Source organism: Cherax quadricarinatus, chromosome 24 (genome assembly GCF_038502225.1).
Source record: "Cherax quadricarinatus isolate ZL_2023a chromosome 24, ASM3850222v1, whole genome shotgun sequence".
NCBI classification, from domain to species: domain Eukaryota; kingdom Metazoa; phylum Arthropoda; class Malacostraca; order Decapoda; family Parastacidae; genus Cherax; species Cherax quadricarinatus.
This window is the reverse complement of record NC_091315.1, coordinates 20,662,760-20,682,924: the sequence shown is the minus strand read 5'-3', so window position 1 is coordinate 20,682,924 and position 20,165 is coordinate 20,662,760.

Sequence of the window (20,165 nt, the reverse complement as noted above, 5' to 3'; positions counted from 1 at the left end):
AGTTCGGTACTAGTCCCTCTAGGATTTTCCAGGTGTATATAATCATGTATCTCTCCCACCTACGTTCCAGGGAATACAGGTTTAGGAACCTCAAGTGCTCCCAGTAATTGAGGAGTTTTATCTCCGTTATGCGCGCCGTGTAGATCAAGTGTTTACATTGAAGCACATATGTAAACAGTATTTAGATAAAGGTAGGGAAGTTTTCATTGCATTTATGGATTTAGAAAAGGCATATGATAGAGTGGATAGGGGAGCAGTGTGGCAGATGTTGCAAATATATGGAATAGGTAGTAAGTTACTAAATGCTGTGAAGAGTTATCATGAGGATAGTGAGGCTCAGGTTAGGGTGTGTAGAAGAGAGGAAGACTACTTCCCAGTAAAAGTAGGTCTTAGACAGGGATGTGTAATGTCACCATGGTTGTTTAATATATTTATAGATGGGGGTTGTAAAAGAAGTAAATGCTAGGGTGTTCGGGAGAGGGGTGGGATTAAATTATGGGGAATCAAATGCAAAATGGAAATTGACATAGTTACTTTTTGCTGATGATACTGTGCTTATGGGAGATTCTAAAGAAAAATTGCAAAGGTTAGAGGACGAGTTTGGGAATGTGTGTAAAGGTAGAAAGTTGAAAGTGAACATAGAAAAGAATAAGGTGATGAGGGTATCAAATGATTTAGATAAAGAAAAATTGGATATCAAATTGGAGAGGAGTATGGAAGAAGTGAATGTTTTCAGATATTTGGGAGTTGACATGTCAGCAAATAGATTTATGAAGGATGAGGTTAATCATAGAATTGACGAAGGTAAAAAGGTGAGTGGTGCGTTGAGGTATAGGTGGAGACAAAAAAACGTTATCTATGGAGGCAAAGAAGGAAATGCATGAAAGCATAGTGGTACCAACACTCTTATATGGGTGTGAAGCTTGGGTTGTGAATGCAGCAGTGAGGAGGCGGTTGGAGGCAGTGGAGATGTCCTGTCTAAGGGCAATGTGTGGTGTAAATATTATGCAGAAAACTCAGTGAGTGGAAATTAGGAGGTGTGGAGTTAATAAAAGTATGAGCGTGTCAGACAGGAGTGAATGGAGACGAATGGTATTTGGGACCTGACGTGCTGTTGGAGTGTAAGCAGGGTAATATTTAGTAAAGGGATTCAGGGAAACCGGTTATTTTTATATAGCCGGACTTTAGTCCTGGAAATGGGAAGTACAATGCCTGCACTTTGAAGGAGGGTTTGGGATACTGGCGGTTTGGAGGGATATGTTGTGGATCTTTATACGTGTATGCTTCTAAACTGTTGTCTTCTGAGCACCTTTGCAAAAACAGTGATTAAGTGTGAGTGAGATGAAAGTATTTTCTTTTTGGGGATTTTCTTTCTTTTTGGGTCACCCCGGTGGAAGACGGCCAACTTGTTAAAAAAAAAAAAATGCATATAAATGCCAGATAAGTTTACACTGACATATATTAACCCTTTGACTGTTTCAGGCCCCTTTCTGAAACTCATTTTATGTCGCTCAATTTTTGAAAAAAAAAAATTATTTTTTCTTATGAAATGATAGAGAATCTTTTCCCGATGGTAATGACACCAAAAGTTCGAAATTTGGTCGAAAACTCATGGAATTATGCTCCCGCGAAGTTAGCTGTCTCGGCGACATATGCGTATCGGCGATTTCGCCGACTTTGAGCCCTATTTTCAGCAAATTCCATTGTTCCAGTTGACCAAACTCATAGCTATTTCTTTAGAACTCCATTTTATCTATCAGCTGAGTACAAGAAACCTCCCATTTACTAATTTGGACTACCCAATATGGTGGTCAGAAATTGGCAATTTGGCCAATTTCACGCAAACTAAATTTATTATTATTATTATTATAATCAAAAAAGAAGCGCTAAGCCACAAGGACTACGCAAACTAAAAAAGATGCCAATTTCAAAATAGGGTCCAGAATAAACAAAGTAGACATTCGTGGCACTAAAATAACATGCTCTGTTCATTAGTCACATCTCTAAGCCCCTCTTATATTATTATTGCTTTCTATTTTGATTTTTTATTCATACAAAAAAATACAAAATTTACTGTTATGCAGACTACTGCATTATTGTAAAAATGGTATAAATAATATCAGTGCACTAGTGAAAGAATATTAGACTCCCCAGTTGACGTGTATTGGATGTGTGGTGTGATTTATTTACTCCTGAACATTGGTAAAAATCGAACATTTCCGCTACTTTGAGCTCAGTTTCAAGGTCATTTTCATCGTCAAAGTAATGAAAATCATCTCTATTTCTGTAATATGTTTTACATTTTATCACCTAAGACCATGAAAACGCAAATACAATGATAAATACTATACAAAAATACACCTCAAAGTCGGCGTTTTATTCCCAAAAAACGATCAGTTTTTTTTTTCTCATTACGCAATGTGTGCTGCAGGATTTTTTTTATGTGGTGCACACTGACCACACAGACCCATTCTCTCACATGTGGGCCTACCAGCTTTCTCCCGCTTGATTTGAAGCCGCTAGAATTATTGAGTATATATACGTCAGAAGCATTGGCTCGTAAGACGTATTTATACGTCGAAAACAGTCAAAGGGTTAAGTTAGCAACAGAACTAGGCATTACAAAACAGTAAAAAGTAAAATACATACACAGTACACTCATTAATTAACCCTTTGACTGTCGCAACCCCAAATCCTAAGGTGTCTCCTGGTGTCAAAAAATTTCTGAAAAAAAACAAAAAAAAATTATTTTTCTTATGAAATGATAATCTTTTCCTGATGGTAATGACACCAAAAGAACGAAATTTAATCGAAAACATAAGGAATTACGCTCTCGTGAAGTTAGCGACCTCGGCAATATTTACGAATCGGCAATTTCGCCCACTTTGAGCCCTATTTTCGGCTGATTCCATTGTTCCAGTCGACCAAACTCATAGCTATTTCTTTAGAACTCCATTTGTTCTATCGAATGAGTACAAGAAACTGCCCATTTACCAATTTCAACTACCCAATAACATGGTCAGAAATTTGCAATTTAGCCAATTTCACGCAAATTAAAAAATATGCCAATTTCAAAATAGGGTCCAGAATGAACAATGCAGACATTCCTGGCTCTAAAATAACATTTTCTTTGCTGACCAGTCACATCTCCAGGCTACTCTGATATTACTCTTACTTTCTATTATGAATTTTTATTCAAACAAAAAATAGAAGATTTACTGTTATGCAGACTACTGAAATATTGTAATACTTGTATAAATAATGTCAACCCATTCATGACTGCATATTAGAATGGCTAGTTGGACATTTATTGATCAATGACATCATTTGTCTACTTTTGAACATCGGCGAAAATGAAACATTTCCGCTATTTTGAGCTCCATTTCGAGGTTCTTTTCATAGTAAAACCAATCAAAATCACCTCTATTTCTATAATATGTTTTCCATTCTATCAAATGAGACCAAGAAAACGAGAATGCAATCATAAATACTATACAAAAATACACCACAAAGTCGGCATTTTAATAAAAAACGAGGTCAAGTTTTTTTTCTCATTATGCACTGCGTGCTGCATTTTTTTTTTATATGGTGCACAGTGACCACACACACACCCATTCTCTCACATGTAGGCCTACCAGCTTTCTCCTGCTTGATTCGAAGCCGCTAGAATTTTTGAGTATATTTACGTCAAACACGGTGGCTTGCAAGACATATATATATGACCGAAACAGTCAAAGGGTTAAAGTATTTGTAGTCTTAATGAAGGGTGAAAGGTGAGTAGTATTTATAGAGAAAACGTTATTTTTTCCGACACGGACAAGATGAATGGAAAAACATCTTGTATTTATGTTAATTTATTCTACCGTGGGGTGTATTATGTTTATACGTTACGTGGTATGTTTATATAATTTTTAAAAAAATATGGTTAATGAAAATGTCTATATTAACATAATATATGACATTTAATGCACCTCAGTGATTATATTGTGTATTATTATTATTATTATTATTATTATCATTGTTAATATGGTGTCAAGACTAGTCTAGACACTCTTAGTGATTTTAACCCTTTCAGGGTCCATCCCGTAGATCTACGGCTTTACGTTCAGGGTCCAAACCGTAGATCTACGCCATGAGCTCAGCTCACTCTGATAAACTGTGAGTGGTACATTTGGGCCTAGATATGAGAGAATACATCTATGTGGTATGTGTGCACCACATAAAACAGATCCTGCAGCACACTGTGTATAATGAGAGAAAAAAACTTAAATCATGATTTTTTGATTAAAACAGCAACTTTGCAGTGTTTTTTCGTATGTTTTTTATAGTTGTATTTGCGATTTCTTGGTCTCATTTGATAGAATGGAAGACATATTACAGAAATAGAGATGATTTTGATTGGTTTTAGCACTGGAAATGGCTTGAAACTGAGCTCAAAGTAGCGGAAATGTTAAATTTTTGCCGATATTCAAGAGTAAACAAACGACCTCACACGTCTAATACACGTCAGCTGGTGGGTCTAATATACATTCACAAATATGGTGATGATATTTATACAATTATTACAGTATTGCATAACAGTAAATCTTCTATTTTTTGGTGTGAATAAAAATTCATTATGTGAATAAAAAATCAAAATGGAATTTATTTGTAAAGCCTCAAAACATAACTAATGAACAGAGGAAACGTTAGTTTAGTCCCAGGAATGCCTACATTGTTTATTCTGGACCCTATTTTGAAATTTGAATATTTTGAACTTTGTGTTAAATTGGCCAAATTAACAATTTCCGATCACTTTATTTTGTAGTTAAAACAGTTGACTTGGCGATTTCTTGTGCTCAATCGATAGAATAGAAGTAATACTAGTGAAATAGCCAAGAATTTGGTTGATTGGAATGTAATTGGCCTAAAATGGGAGTCAAAGTCGGCAAAATCGCCGATTCGTAAATGTCGCTGACACATCAAAATTCGCGAGAGCATAATTTCGTCAATTTTCCACCAAATTTCGTACTTTTTGTTTTATTACCTTCACAAAAAGATTCTCTACGATTTCATAAGAAAAAATAAAAAATATTTTTTTTGAAAATTCTTGGACACTGGTGCGTGACTCCAGATTTGGGCCTTGGACCCAGAAAGGGTTAATGTGTACCTGATTGCCAGCACTGTGTGTAAGTTTATTTAAGTACAGGTACACGTAAGTATAATTATCAGAGTACAGTGGACCCTCGGCTAACGCTATTAAACCGTTCCTGAGAGCTCAACGTTAGGCAAAATTATCGTTAGCTGAATTAATTTTCCCCATAAGAAATAATGGAAATCAAATTAATCCGTTCCTAACACCCCAAAGTATGAACAAAAAAAAATTTTTACCACATGAAATATTAATTTTAATACAGTGGTCCCCCGCTTTTCGTAGTTCCCGGCAATCGTAAAATTCGCCAATCATAGGGGTATTTTCGTATAAACATGGACTCGCTTTTCATAGGTTGACTCGCTAGTCGTAGTTCGTCCGGGACGCGTACCCACGGCGTGAGCCAGGGCGGCAGCCAGTCTGGCATTGTTTACCAGTGAGCAAAGGTCCCCTCACGTGCTCCAGCAAAATATTTCATAATATTCCATTTATTTTAGTGCTTGCAAGTACTAAATAAGCTACCATGGCTCCAAAGAAAGCTCCTAGTGCCAAGCCTGTGGTAAAGAAGGTGAGAAATACGATTGAATTTAAGAAAACCATCAATGAAGAATATGAAAGTGGTACAAATGTGGCCGAACTGTCCAGGATGTATAAGAAACCCTACACAACCTTATGTTCCATAGTGGCCAGGAAAAATTAAATAAAGGATGCTGTTGTTGCAAAGGGAGTAACTATGCTGACAAAAATGAGATCACCAGTACTGGAAGAGGTTGAGAAGTTATTATTGGTGTGGATAAATGAGAAACAATTAACAGGAGATACTCTTATGACTTCGTTTATTTGTGAAAAGGCTAGGCAGTTGCATGAAGATTTGGTAAAGAAATTGCCTGCAAATAGTGGTGAAGTGAGTGAATTTAAGGCCAGCAAAGGCTGGTTTGAGAGATTTAAGAACTGTACTGGCATACACAGTGTGGTAAGGCATGGTGAGGCTGCCAGTTCGGACCACAAGGCGGCTGAAAAATATGTGCATGAATTCCAGGAGTACATAGAGGCTGAAGGACTGAAACCTGAACAAGTGTTCAATTGTAACGAAACAGGCCTCTTTTGAAAGAAAATGCCAAAGAGGACCTTCATTACACAAGAGGAAAAGGCAATGCCAGGACACAAGCCTATGAAAGACAGGCTGACGCTAATGTTCTGTGCTAATGCTAGTGGGGATTTCAAAGTGAAGCCATTACTAGTGTACCATTCTGAAAATCCCAGAGTGTTCAGGAAAAACAATGTTATGAAGAGTAAATTGTGTGTGTTTTAGAAATCTAATAGTAAGGCATGGGTCACGAGGGAAATTTTCGTCGAGTGATTCAATGAAGTGTTTGGCCCCCCTAGTGTGAAGGAGTATCTCTTGGAAAAGAAATTGGATCTCAAGTGCCTGCTAGTAATGGACAATGCACCTGCTCATCCTCCAAACTTGGATGACCTAATTTTCGAGGAGTTTGGGTTCATCACAGTAAAGTTCTTGCCCCCGAATACCACTCCTCTCCTCCAACCCATGGACCAGCAGGTTATTGCAAACTTTAAAAAACTCTACACAAAAGCAATGTTTCACAGGTGCTTGACTGTGACCACAGACACTCACTTGACCCTAAGGGAATTTTGGAGAGAACACTTCAGCATCCTCCAGTGCATAACCCTTATAGGTATGGCTTGGGAGGGAGTGACTACCAGGACTTTGAACTCTTCCTGGAGAAAATTGTGGCCAGATTGTGTCGACAAGAGGGATTTTGAAGAACTTGGGACTGACCCTAATGAGCCTATGTTGTAAAATCAATTGTGGCACTGGGGAGTTCCATGGGGTTGGATGTGAGTTTGGAGGATGTGGAAGAATTGGTGGAAGACCACAATGAAGAGCTCACCACTGAGGAGCTGCAAGAGCTTCAGCAGGAAGAACAACACATCGCAGCTCAGAATCTTGCTGCAGAGGAGGAAGAGAGATGGAAGAAGGTGCCTTCTTCAGAAATTAAAGAGATTTTTACTATGTGGGGTAAGATGGAAAGCTTTATGGAGAAACATCACCCTAACAAGGTTGTTGCAAGCCAGGTTGGCAACATGTACAGTGACAAAGTCTTGGGCCATTTTAGGGAAGTGTTAAAGAGATGCCAGAAACAGAGCTCTCTCCACAGTTATTTTGTGAGACAGGACTCCAGTGACTCTCAAGGTGGTCCTAGTGGCATTAAGAAACAGAGAAGAGAAGCAACACCAGAAAAGCAAATGGTACCTGAGGTGTTGATGGAAGGGGATTCCCCTTCCAAACTATAAACAATCCACTCTCTCTCCTCCAGTCTCCCATACACTAAGAAGAATCTCCAATAAAGGTAATTGTTATGCTGTTAATGTTTCATTCATCATTTCCCATTGTATTGTTTATGTACTACATGTATATTTCATGTTAAAAATTTTTTTGTTTTAATACTTCTGGGTGTCAGGAACGGATTAATTGTATTTACATTATTTCTAATGGGGAAAATTGATTCGTAAATCGTAAATTTCGTTTATAGTAACGGCTCCAGGAACGGATTAATTACGAACAACGAGGGACCATTGTACACACAAACTGAAGAAGACATGCACAGTTACATGACACTTACCTTTATTGAAGATCTGGTGATGATTGATGGGATGGGAGGAGGGGAGACTGTGGATGGTGTTAATGCTTAGAAGGGGAATCCCCTTCCATTAGGACTTGAGGTGGCAAGTCCTTTTCCAGGGTTACTTCCCTTCTTCTTTTAATGCCACTAGGACCAGCTTGAGAGTCACTGGACCTCTGTCGCACAACATCTGTCCACAGAGGCCTGTACCTCCCGTTCCTTTATGACATTCCTAAAGTGTTTCACAACATTGTCAGTGTAATAGTCACCAGCACGGCTTGCAATAGCTGTGTGAGGGTGCTTTTCATCAAAAAAGGTTTGCACTTTAAGCCACATTGCACACATTTCCTTAATCTTTGAAGTAGGCAACTTCCTCAATATCTCTATCCCCTCCTCCGGAGCAGTTTCCTCAGGTCTGGCCTCTTGCTGTTGAAGATGATCTAGCAGCTCATCAGTGGTTAGTTCGTCATTGTCCTCCTCCACCAACTCTTCCACATCCTCCCCACTAACCTCCAACCCCAAGGACTTCCCCAATGCCGCAATGGATTCCTCAACTGGCATAGGATTCCCAAGGTTAGCCTCAAACCCTTCAAAATCCCTTTTGTCTACACATTCTGGCCACAGTTTCTTCCAAGCAGAGTTCAAGGTCTTCTTAGTTACTTCCTCCCAAGCCTTACCTATAATATTTACACAGTTGAGGATGCTAAAGTGATCTCTCCAAAACTCTCTTAGAGTCAATTGAGTTTCTGAGGTCACTATAAAGCACCTTTCAAACATAGCTTTTGTGTAGAGTTTTTTGAAGTTTGCAATGACCTGCTGGTCCATGGGCTGCAGGAGAGGAGTGGTATTAGGAGGCAAAAACTTGACCCTAATGAAGCTCATTTGCACAGAAAGTCGCTCTGCCACGTCTGAAGGATGACCAGGAGCATTGTCTAATACCAGGAGGCACTTAAGGTCCAATTTATTTTCCAGGAGGTAATTTTTCACAGTGGGGGCAAATGCATGGTGTAACCAGTCATAGAATAAGTCAACATGACTCACGAAATCGTAATGACACGATTGCAAACAAACCATACCACGGGCGGGATTTGAACCCGCGGTCAGAGAGTCTCAAAACTCCAGACCGTCGTGTTGGTCTGGAGTTTTGAGACTCTCTGACCGCGGGTTCAAATCCCGCCCGTGGTGTGGTTTGATAGAAAAAGTCCCTAGTGACCCATGCCTTACTGTTTGCCCTCCACAGCACACAAATTAGCCTTGAGGACATGTTTTTTCTGAACACTCTGGGAGTTTCAGAGTGATACACCAATAAAGGCTTCACTTTGCAATCACCACTAGCATTAGCACACATCAACAGAGTAAGCCTGTCTTTCATAGGCTTATGTCCTGGGAGTGCCTTTTCCTCCTGAGTAATGTAGGTCCTGCTTGGCATTTTCTTCCAAAACAGGCCTGTTTCTTCACAATTAAACACTTGTTCAGGTTTCAGTCCTTCACTGTCTATGTACTCGTTGAATTCCTGCACATATTTTTCAGCCGCTTTGTAGTCCGAACTGGCAGTCTCACCATGCCTTATCACACTATGTATGCCACTATGATTCTTCAATCTCTCAAACCAACCTTTGCTGGCCTTAAATTCACTCACATCACCAATAGTTGCAGGCATTTTTCTAATTAAATCGTCATGCAACTTCCTAGCCTTTTCACATATGATCGCTTGAGAGATGCTATCTCCTGCTATCTGTTTTTCGTTTATCCACACCAATAACAGTCTCTCAACATCTTCTATCACTTGCAATCTCTGTTTCGAAAACAAAGTTGCACCTTTGGCAAGAACAGCTTCCTTGATTGCCATTTTCTTGGCCACAATAGTAGCGATGGTTGATTGGGGTTTTGTGTACAACCTGGCCAGCTCAGAGACATGCACTCCACTTTCATACTTAGCAGTGATCTCTTTCTTCATATCCATAGTAATTCTCACCCTTTTTGCTGTAGGGTTGGCACTAGAAGCTTTCTTGTGACTTATTTTGCAGGTGCAATCACTAAAAAGGCTGTGATAATATGAAATGTTCCAATTGTATGCTTGGAAGCAACTGCGGTGGCTGGCTTGTAAACACTGGCACCCACGGAACAAGCGAGGCGGGGTCAGGCCGTACGTGGATGCGTCTCAAACGAATTGCTTTGAGCAAGTTTTTTTAGCGCTAGCCGAGGCAAAATTTTGCGTTAAAATGTATCGCTAGGGGGATTTAACGTTATGCTATGCATTCGTTAGGCGAGGGTCCACTTTATATATAAAATATGAAATAACTTTAAAACACTTGAAATTATGGAAAGTTTCCAGACATAATGGAGACGAGATCACAGAGAATGTAAACAAACTGGGTGGCACACGGTGACCATATTAAAGAGTCAGGTGGGGGAAACCATATAGTGAGTTTTGGTCATAATTTGAAATGTCCATATTAGAGGAATGCTGTAAAGTGGGACCCTACTGTAATTATTTCTATAATCAAAGGGAAATGCTAAATTCACAAGGGTAATACAGCACATGAGGAATAGGTGCTCAAGTTTCATCTGAAGGATGGAAATGTAGCTCAAATTTCTTAGATGAAGAATCCTTACTATAGACAGAGGCACATGTTCTTGGTCCAGAAAAAAGCCCAGGAGTCAATATGACCACGACAAAAGAATACTAGAGGGTCCAAGAATAGATGCAACATGATGAAAAGTGTCTGGTGTAGCACATCTTTCTGGAATGTGAAATTCACTAGAGAAATAGCATCCTCCCACCTCCTCTCACAATATTACTGATACTGTTTGCTGATAATATAACATAGGCAGGAGAATTATCCATACATCTTCCATTATTTTATTAGCAAAGCAAACACTACTTTGCCTTGCCAAGAACGGTATGGGAAATCTCTAAAATAATGAGAGGCAATAGTTCCTTAGCACTGGAAACTGGTATACAACAGCTGGCAAGTTGGTAACTTTTTTCACATGCACCTCTACATATGAGCTGATGAGTGCAGTACTCAAAAGCTAAACATTTAAGATACAGTAAAACTCTGGTTTTCGTCCGGTTCGAATCTTGTACAATTCGGATTCTGACCACTTTTTTGGCGAATTTTTACTCCGGGTTTAGTATATTGACTAGGAAATCGTCCATATCAGATGCGTCCGCCCACCCAGGATGCCACTGCCTGACTCCGTCTGCCTCTGTCACTCGTCGAGTGAACAATACTCCGCATGTTCATCCATTGTTTTTGGTGCTTGTTTATTGAGTGCAACTGCGAAATAAGCCACCATGTGGCCAAAGAAAGCTCAGAGTGCCAGCCCTTTGGTAAAGAAAGTGAGAAACACAATAGAATTCAAGAGCGAGCTTGTTTCAAAATACGAAAGTGGCGTACGTGTGGCCAAGCTTACCAGGATGTATGGGAAGTCCAAATCAACAATCAGTTCATCCTGGCGAAGAAAGTAAAAATCAAGGAAGCTGATGTTGCGAAAGGGTTAAATATGCCAACAAAACAGAAATTACAAATAATCAAAGATGTGGAGTTGTTGGTGTGGATTAACGAAAAACAGTTAGCAGGAGATAGTGTTGTGGAGGGGATAATTTGTGAAAAGGCAAGGCAGTTACGTGTGGATCTCGTTAAGCAAATGCCTGGAATGAGTGCTGCTGTTAGTGAATTTAAGGCCAGCAAAGGCTGGTTCAACAGATTCAAGAAGTGAAGTGGCATACACAGCATGGTAAGGTAAGTGATTAAGGACATGTGCAAAGTTCTGCTGAGAATTATCACCCTAACAAAACTGTTGCAAGCCATGTCTGCAACATGTTCAATGACAATGTCTTGTCCCATTTTAGGCAAATCTTAAAGAGATGCCAGAAACAGGCCTCTCTGGACAAATTTTTTGTGCGACAGGAGTGCAGTGACTCTCAAGCTGGTCACAGTGCCAGTAAAAGACAAAGAAGGAAAGTAACCCCGGATAGGGCATTGATACCTGAAGTCCTTATGGAGGGGGATTCCCCATCCAAACAATAACCTCTTCTCTCTCTCTCTTCCCTCCTCGCCTTCTTCCATACACCAACAAACGTCTTCAATAAAAGTATGTGATAGTGATTTAAATGTTCATTTATCCATTAAAATTAGTGATTTATATTTATTTCTCATTGTTTTCTGTATGTAAAATTATAGTTATTCTCTATAAAATGTATTTTTTGTTAATATTGTTGGGTGTCTGGAATGGATTAATTTGGAGTTACATTATTTCTTATGGGAAATATTACTTCGGTTTTCGTCCATTTTGGATTTCGACTGACCTTCTGGAATGGATTAACCCTTTCAGGGTCCAAGGCCCAAATCTGAAGTGGTGCCCCAGTGTCCAAGAATTTTCAAAAAAAAAAAATTGTTATTTTTTCTTATGAAATGGTAGAGAATTTTTTTGTGAAGGTAATAAAACAAAAAGTACGAAATTTGATGGAAAATTGACGAAATTATGCTCTCGTGAATTTTGATGTGTCAGCGATATTTACGAATCGGCGATTTTGCCGACTTTGACTCCCATTTTAGGCCAATTACATTATTCCAGTCGACCAAATTCTTAGCTATTTCACTAGTATTACTTCTATTCTATCGATTGAGCACAAGAAATCGCCAAGTCAACCATTTCAACTACAAAATAAAGTGACCGGAAATTGGTAATTTGGCCAATTTAACACAAAGTTCAAAATATTCCAATTTCAAAATAGGGTCCAGAATAAACAATGTAGGTATTCCTGGCACTAAACTAACATTTCCTCTGTTCATTAGTTATGTTTTGAGGCTTTACAAATAAATTCCATTTTGAATTTTTATTCACATAATGAATTTTTATTCACACCAAAAAATAGAAGATTTACTGTTATGCAATATTGTAATAATTGTATAAATATCACCACATTTGTGAATGTATATCAGACCCACCAGCTGCCGTGTATAAGACGTGTGAGGTCGTTTGTTTACTCTTGAACATCGGCAAAAATTTAACATTTCCGCCACTTTGAGCTCAGTTTCAAGCCATTTCCAGTGCTAACACCAATCAAAATTATCTCTATTTCTGTGATATGTCTTCCATTCTATCAAATGAGACCAAGAAATCACAAATACAACTATAAAAAACATACGAAAAAACACTGCAAAGTCGCTGTTTTAATCGAAAATCACGGTCTCAGTTTTTTTTCTCTCATTATACACAGTGTGCTGCAGGATTTGTTTTATGTGGTGCACACATACCACATAGATGTATTCTCTCATATCTAGGCCCAAATTTACCACTCACAGTTTATCAGAGTGAGCTGAGCTCATGACGTAGATCTACGGTTTGGACCCTGAACGTAAAGCCGTAGATCTACGGGACGGACCCTGAAAGGGTTAAGGATGAAAACCAGGGTGCCACTGTATTATCCTAAATAGTAGGCCATATGACCAGAAGTCTTTAAGTAAGCAGGCTCCATGAATAAACTGAATTAAGCTTCAATTATAATAACTAAACTGGCTTAAACTTGGTAGCAGAACACTAGACTTGGTTACAGAATGGTAATGGTGGGGACTTGGTTAGACCCTACCTGCCTCGTAGTTCGTGTGTGCTAACTAATTAGTGAAAAAAACATTTGCTTAAAATATTAGGTGGGCTGCATACTGAACACTCCTGGTAGTATCAGTATCTTCAAAATGCAGGTGTTTGTTTCTGAATTTGTTGATCTCATCCAAATTTATCCATCATCTTCAAACATTAGCATGTAAAAAATGAAACAATTTCGTTCATTACCAAATATGAAGACCAGAGTTTGAATCTCTTAAACTACAATGAAACTAATATATTACATGAAATTCAAATTAGTTATATTTTCTTCACAGACTGAGATTCAGATATACTATATATTTACAAATAAATATAACACAATGGAATGCAACAAACTTTAGGTGTAAAAAATATATAGGACATATACACGGTTCAAGACTAACCCACATATTATAGAGAAAACTTCAGGTGTTCTCTTCATGTGAGGTTCCTTGATACTGGCATGAGGCTCTTGATCCAATGAATATAATCTTATTGATTCTTCCTTGGACTGAACCTGTTTCTCATTCTTACAAGCACTGTATAACCCCCCCCTACAAGTTTAGTACTCACCCCTTCTCTAGGAATTTTAAACAGTAATAGTAATTTTGGCAAAATTTCTGTCTACCCTGTACCATGATGCAATTTTGACTTGTTAATAGTTCAAGCCAGACTAAAATGGCATCTAAAATTTCCTCTCAAAAGTGTGGATTAACCCCTTGACTGTCGCAACCCCCAATCTTGAGGTGTCTCCTGGTGTCGCAAAATTTAAAAAAAAAAAAAAAAAAAAAAAAATTCTTATGAAATGGTAGAGAATCTTTTCCCAATTGTAATGACACTAAAAAACGAAATTTGATGGAAAACTGACGGAATTATGCTCTCGCGAAGTTAGCGACCTCGGCGATATTTACAAATTGGCGATTTCGCCCACTTTGAGCCGTATTTTTGGCTAATTTCATTGTTCCAGTCGACCAAACTCATAGCTATTTCTTTAGAACTCCATTTTTTCTATCGACTGAGTACAAGAAACTGCCCATTTACCAATTTCAACTACCCAATAATGTGGTCAGAAATTTGCAATTTGGCCAATTTCACGAAAATTAAAAAAATATGACAATTTCAAAATAAGGACCAGAATGAACAATGCAGACATTCCTGGCTCTAAAATAACATTTTCTTTGTTCATCAGTCATGTCTCCAGGCCCTTGTGATATTACTCTTGCTTTCTATTTTGAATTTTTATTCAAACAAAAAATAGAAGATTTACTGTTATGCAGACTACTGCAATACATACTGTAATAATTGTATAAATAACATCAACCCATTCATGACTGCATATTAGAATGGCTAATTGGACATTTATTGGACAATGACATCATTTGTTTACTTTTGAACATCGGCAAAAATCAAACATTTCCCGTACTCTGAGTTCCATTTCCAGGATCCTTTTACAGTAAAATCAATCAAAATCACCTCTATTTCTATAATATATTTTCCATTCTATCAAATGAGACCAAGAAAACAAAGTCAGCATTTTAATTAAAAAAAAAAAAAAGTCGGAGTTTTTTTTTTCTCATTATGCACTGCGTGCTCAAGGATTTTTTTTATATGGTGCACACTGACCACACAGACCCATTCTCTCACATGTGGGCCTACCAGCTTTCTCCTGCTTGATTTGAAGCCGCTAGAATTTATGAGTATATATACGTCAAACACGGTACCTTGTAAGACGTATATATATGGCCGCGGCAGTCAAAGGGTTAATTGTGAAACGTGTTGTGACTTTTCGTCTTTATTTTTGAAAAATTCATATGTGCAGCATTTCAGGCAAATCTTATGCCAATATGTATTAAAAGAGTATCATTATTATACAAATTTATCATTATTATAATAAAAAAGAACCGCTAAACCACAAGGGTTATACAGCACAGCAGGGCAGGGAAGGATGCAGGGGTATTGGGTAGAAGGAGGGAGAGGGATGATTATTAGGTTATGAAGTGTAGTGGGGCAGTGGATAGTGCAAGGGTAGGGGGTAGTTAGAGATTAATATGGAAAGGGCTGAGGAGAGTGCCAGACACATCATCATCAGAGTTTGTGTAGTAAATCAGTTGCTGTCAAAAAGTCAATGAGAGAGTCTGGATTAAAGGAGGGTCTGTCAGCAAGAAGGGAAGGTAAAGAAAGGGCAGCAGAGCAGAGATGACACTGGAGGTAATTTCTACGTGCTCGTTGATAGTGGGCAGTCCAACAGAATGTGGCTAACAGATACTGGAACTTAACAATTCTCACAGAGGAACAGGACGCCTCTCCTTGAGATACCCATGAGTAAGACGAATGTGGCCGATGCAAAGACGAGAGAAAGTAGTCTCCCAACCTCGATGTTGTTGACAAGAAGACGGCCAGAAACCTACATTCGGTTTAACAGAATGAAGTTTGTTATGGAGCAGATCAGACCAGCGTTGATGCCAACAGGTACGAAGATGGGTAGCAATTACAGCAAAATACAGGTCTCCCTCAACATTCACGTTTTCAATTTTCACGGGCTTCACACATTCGCGAATTCCCAACCGCCAAATTCCCAGCCACCAAATTCCCAGCCGCCAAATCATATTTAAGTTTCCCGCCACCTGCGAGTCCTTACTACCCTCCCTCCGACCCCCGCAACTGGCAGCCAGCCCTCCCACCACTCAGTGTGGTGAGTGTTTTGTTTGTTCATTATTTGCTATTAAACTACAGTATAAATAATGTAAACCCATTCATGACTGCATATTGGAATGGCTGTTCGGACAGGTATTAGACGGTGACATCATGTGTTTACTCTTGAACACTGCAAAGAATTAAACATTTCTGCTACAGCTAATAATAACAATAGTAGTAGTAGTAATAATAATAATAATAATAATAATAATAATAATAATAATAATAATAATAATAATGATATAATTGAAGAAGGAAATTGTACAAAAATACGAGGGAGTGGTTGACACATCGTCAGCGTGACTTTGTTTATGCTGGAGTGAACATTAGTCTCCCTGCTCTTCCAAACATTTCACAATAATTCATTGTGTTTGGTGCTTGTAGACTGAGTGTGACTGGAGTGGTAGATGCAGTGATTGAGGCAATGGTATTTAATAACATACATGTTAATAATAATACAAGTTATTAATAATATGTACTATTATTATTTATAACATATATGTTATTAAATACATACATGTTAATAATAATACATGTTATTAATAATAACATGTACTATTATTATTTATAACATATATGTTATTAAATACCACTGCCTCAACCACTGAATTATTGTGAAATGTTTGGAAGAGCAGGGAGACAAATGTTCACTCCAGCATAAATGAAGTCACACTGACGATGTGTCAACCACTCCCTCGTATTTTTGTACAATTTCCTTCTTCAATTATATTGTATTTATTATTATTATTATTATTATTATTATTATTGTTATTATTAGCAATAGCAGAAATGTTCGATTCTTTGCTGTGTAAACACATGATGTCACCGTCTAATATCTTTCCTAATAGCCATTCCAATATGCAGTCATGAATGGCTGTAGTTTAACAGCAAATAATGGACAACCAAAACACTCTCCACACTGAGTGGTGGGAGGGCTGGCTGCCAGTTGCGGGGGTCGGAGGGAAGGTAGCAGGGACTCGCAGTGGTGGAGGCATTGGTGGAGGCATTGGTGGAGGCAGTGGTGGAGTCTGTGGTATTTAATAACATACATGTTATTAAATAACATACGTTATTAAAGCATAACATGTACATATTTAGTACAATTTACGACGTTTTCATGTATTTTATGATTATTCATGGTTCAATAAGTTAAGGAAGCAGTATTGTAATATATTTCCCTACAATATATTGGGGCACCAAACATTCACTGTTTTTCAACATTCGCGAGGCTCTTGATCCCCTAACCCTTGCGAATGTTGAGGGAGACCTGTAGTCCGTGAATTGAACACCTATATGAAACTGGGAGGTCATGTACTGCTGACCGCGCAGCAGTGTCTGCCTGTTCACTGCCCTGTATGTCAACATGACCAGGGACCAAACAAAAAACAATATCTCTGTGTTTGCTAGAGATATGGCATAACCAAAGTTGGATAAGAAGAACTAGGGGGTGAGGTGTATCAAATTTCCGTATAGCCTGTAAAGCACTAAGGGAGTCTGAAATGACCACAAATGGTGACATAGGCATAGATGTAATACGGATAAGTGCTACAAGAATGGAATACAATTCAGCCGTAAAAATGCTAGCCGAGGGTAATCAATGCCCTCACACGACACTGTCTGGAAACACTGCTGCAAATCCGAAGCCATAAGAAGATTTAGAACCATTGGTGTACACAGCTGTGGCATGAAGATGAGAGTGGAAGTGGTCAAGAAAATGAGAGCGGGAAGCCATCATAGGTAGTTGGGTTTTCGCGCATGGCAGTGGGAAAGAACAGACTTGAACAACCGGAGCTTCCCAGGGGGGCAGGGAAAAGTGAGACCCTACAGGAACATAGAGAAGTGTTAACTGAAGAGAAGATGAGTGAATGTATACAGAGAGAAAAGGGACAGAGTAAACGGGCGACGAACAAATAAAGAACATCTACTAACATCAGTGACTATCCTATATACGGAAGGATTGTAGAGGTCATGAGATCGAACATAACAGCAAAGGCAATGAGCATCACGCCGATCAGACAAGGATGGTAAATTCGCTTCTGCATAGAGGCTCTCAACAGGGGATGAACAAAAGGCACCAAGGCACAGACGGAGACCTTGGTGATGAATGGGATCTAACTTAGAGTTGCGGGAGAGGCCACAGAATAGATTTGGTCACCATAATCTAGTTTGGACAAGACTAGGGTGGAATGCAAACGGAGGAGAGTGCAACAATCTGCTCCCCATGAACGATGTGCGAAAACCTTAAGGAGATTTAGCCAACCATTGGAAGTTGTCTTTAACAAAGAAATGTGAGGTCTCCACGTCAGCCGGCGATCAAAGAGCAGGCCCAGAAACCTGACCATATCACATGCTGAAATACGTGAACTGTGTAAGTACAAGGGAGTATCCGGTATAAGCGGACGTCTAGCGAAGGTAATGAATCGGGTTTTTGTACTGGAAAATTTAAAGCCATGAGAAGTGGTCCAATGGGAGATTTGGTCTATCGCAACCTGAAGGGAGGCTGCTACTAGTCGACAGTCAGCGCCCGAGTAAGCTATAGCGAAGTTATCAACATAAAGTGATGAAATATGTGAAGGAAGAATGGAAGGTAGGTCATTTATAGCTAAGAGAAAAAGAGTGGGACTCCTTCAGCTTGTACAAAGTCCAAGGAAAGCGAGGCACCAATACCGACCCGAAAATGTCTATGGGACAAGAAAGCAGTGATGAAGTTTGGTAGATTACCACGGAGGCCTAGGGAGTGGGCTTGGGCTAGAATGTTATACCTCCAAGTGGTGTCGTATGCCTTCTCTAGATCGAAAAAGACCGCTAGGACAGAGTGGTTGTTAGCAAAGGCATCTCAAATGTATGTATCAAAGTGGAGCAAGGGGTCTAATGTAGAGTGGCCTTTGCAAAAGCCATATTGGCAAGGGGAAAGGCTATTGTGAGTCTCTAAGAACCACATCAGACGTCTATTCACCACTTGTTCCATCGCCTTGCAGACCACACTGATCAGGGCAATGGAACAATAATGAGAGGTGTCAAGCCCCAAGGCGCCCAGTTTGCGAAACAGTAGTACAATACCTAATTTCCAGTGTTGAAGGAGAACCCCTCACTCCCAAATTAGATTGAAAAGATGTAAAAGAACGGGAAGAGCCGTAGAATGGAGGTGCTGTACCGTCCTGATGTGGATATCATCAGGTCCTGGTGCCAATGGCAAGCACATGGAAAGCATGGACTCTAATTCTAGAAGAGTAAAAGGTACATTATGCGGCTCCAATCCATCAGAGGAGAAATCTAAAGGGAAACTGCTCCTTGGTAGGTTTAGATGCAAGAAATGAGGGACAGGTGAAGCCCTTGGGAGATACAGACAAGATAGTTTCAGTTTCTAATTTCTGTGGCAACCTCTGAAGGCTCTGCAACATCAACTCTAGCAACCTGCAAAATGGGAGCTGGGTCCAGAGTGTACTTACCACACAATTTCCGCACTTTTTTTCCAAATCGTGAACACAGGGGAAGATGAAGTAATGGTAGACATGTAGTCTTGCCAACAAGAGCATTTAGCATAGTGTATGACGTATCAAGGAACTGCCATTGCCCGCTTAAAATCCAACAGACGTTCTGCGGTATGGTTATATCGATAACGGCCCCAATCAGCACATTTTAAATGCACTGCACGGGCGCATGTAGGAAACCACCAAGGTATGCATGTCTGAGAATGCCTACCTGAGGTTTGGGGGATAGAACGAGTCACCACAGTTAGGACTAAGGTCGAAAATTGGTGCGCCAGTTCATCAACAGACGACAAAAGGGGGTCCTCACAACAGGTGGTAAGATGGGAGTATAAGTCCCAATCTGCTCGAGCAAATTGCCAACAAGGGTTACGAAACGGTCGGATATATGTAGTAGAAGCAAGAAGAATAAGAAAGTGATCACTATCATGTAAATATGGAAGAACAGACCATGTGAAATCATGTGCAATTGGTGAGGAACAGATAGAAAGATCAATGCAGGAGAGAGACTGAGTGTGAGAGTCAAAATGAGTAGGAGCACCTGTATTTAAAACATGAAGAGGATGAGAGGCGAGAAGAGTCTCTAACTGATCACCACGAGAGTTGCAGTGG